Genomic DNA, 1,871 nt, shown 5'->3' with positions numbered 1-1,871 from the left:
TATATATATATATATATATATATATATATATATATATATATATGTCTCTGTGTGTGTACAAAATATCCGTATATCTATATATTTATACGTGTATAAATATATGACATAATGCGTATACGTGCTTTCATTTTTAAATAGTTGGCTTTCAATTTACAAAATTCCTGCAATTCAAAATGACCATTTGTGTATCATACTAAAAATATATACACCGTAGAAATGTCTGCTGCTGTGATTTCTGTGTAAGAGAAAATCTTTTCATAAACGTTGTGTTAAAAAGCAGTATTTCGAAGGGAAACGAACATCGTCGCAGATGTGATTATGGGAACGTTCGTCGTATTTGGCCTACCTTGGGGCCCGTCAAAAAGCGTGTAGTCATTTGGGAGGTGCATGAACGGAACTCGTGACTCGATATATAGGAAAGAGTAATAATGCAATCACTGATATTATTGAATACCTGATTTTCATGCAAAACGAATTCTAAAATCAATATATAAATCTACTTTGCTATATTCATAAATCTTCGATTCATCTGGTATTATCAACGCAAGTGCTGGACAGAAACAAATCACAAAGATACCACAGTTATAATAGAATTAAATTAGTTGATACAGAGCTTTAATAATGCTATTCATAAACGTAATGAATAAATTGAGAAGAATGGATAACCTGAAATTCCAAGAACTTTGCTTCTTGTTGAAATTTATTGCATTATTAAACATTTAGTTCTGATTATATCATACAATTAACGATCGCATCACCCGCTGTTAATTATATTGCGTGCGTTGAACAAATTGATTAAGCAATAATTAAACGTACATGTTAACATGCTTACATATTTTCTTCATAAATTCAATATAAAATTTCAGTATTGTCTAAAATTAAGTTTCATCTGAAAATATTGTGATAATTATAAATAATTAATATATAGTTATAGCGTTCGCATATCTGTCAAAATGAATGAATCCTTGATGTAAACGTTAATGACCAGGTCCTTCGATAGCACTGTGTGGTGACTTTTTGCCTCTAGCAATAGGTTTCAGCAGTATTGATGTGGCAGGTGATTATTCATGAGTTTATACGAGTGCTAACACGCTAGCATAAAGATAGCGGTATGAGCTAATTTTGTGAATACGTATCTTTTTTTTATTATTAATAACGGAAGGATATGAATCAAAGAAGATTAGGTTGCTATTTCTAGCATGATGAGTGATCTTGAAGAGGCTCATAGATGTAATGGAGTTAGCTGGAAATTGTTGATAACAGTTACTCAGTCACGTGGTGATTTGAACAAACTATATATTTAAAAATAAATTTCCATGAGAAAATTACTATTTTTAAATCTCACAACGAGAGATAATCAACAACAGTACTTTGGAGTAAAGATCATGGCAGTCCTGGGTTAAGACATTCTGAGCTGATGAAGGGAAATAACCCGGAAATCGCGATACACAGATATTGTTTTGAGCTGAGTGGGGGTGCTAGATTCCCTTGTTCGAAAATATAAGGACACAGATTGTGTTGTATAGCCAGCTGGAGACGATGTCTACCCCAAAAATAGAGTTGGAATGAGTAATGGCTGCAGTTTTTCCTGAAAGTGAAGAAGATGTAAGGATAATTATGACAAGCAGAACCCAACAAATAAATTGTTGGGGGTATGGATTGGAGGTGCTTTTTATGGCAAGTCAGAAAGTTTACAGTGACATGCCGGAGACACTGGAACTGCCTAACGAGGACAAACTCGTTGAAATAACGCAGCCGCCCCAGGGTGGGGCTGGGGTGGCCGTCCCATCATCATTGTTTAATTTCATTGTTCCATTCTATCATGTGTTAATTGTCCCCGCATGCGTGTATTGTCCCATCTGTGTTTAGCC

General features: G+C 34.3%; 1 protein-coding gene across 1 annotated transcript in view; it reads right to left on the bottom strand.

Moving 5' to 3' along the window:
* The window catches only part of LOC106871605 (delta-type opioid receptor), a 129,951-nt gene that overhangs the window by 66,949 nt on the left and 61,131 nt on the right, over positions 1 to 1,871 (bottom strand). The gene's annotated exons all lie outside the window — the stretch shown is intronic.

This window comes from Octopus bimaculoides, chromosome 8, assembly GCF_001194135.2.
Source record: "Octopus bimaculoides isolate UCB-OBI-ISO-001 chromosome 8, ASM119413v2, whole genome shotgun sequence".
Lineage (NCBI taxonomy): Eukaryota > Metazoa > Mollusca > Cephalopoda > Octopoda > Octopodidae > Octopus > Octopus bimaculoides.
Note: the sequence above shows the minus strand (reverse complement) of the source record. Positions and strands in the feature narration are given on the sequence as shown.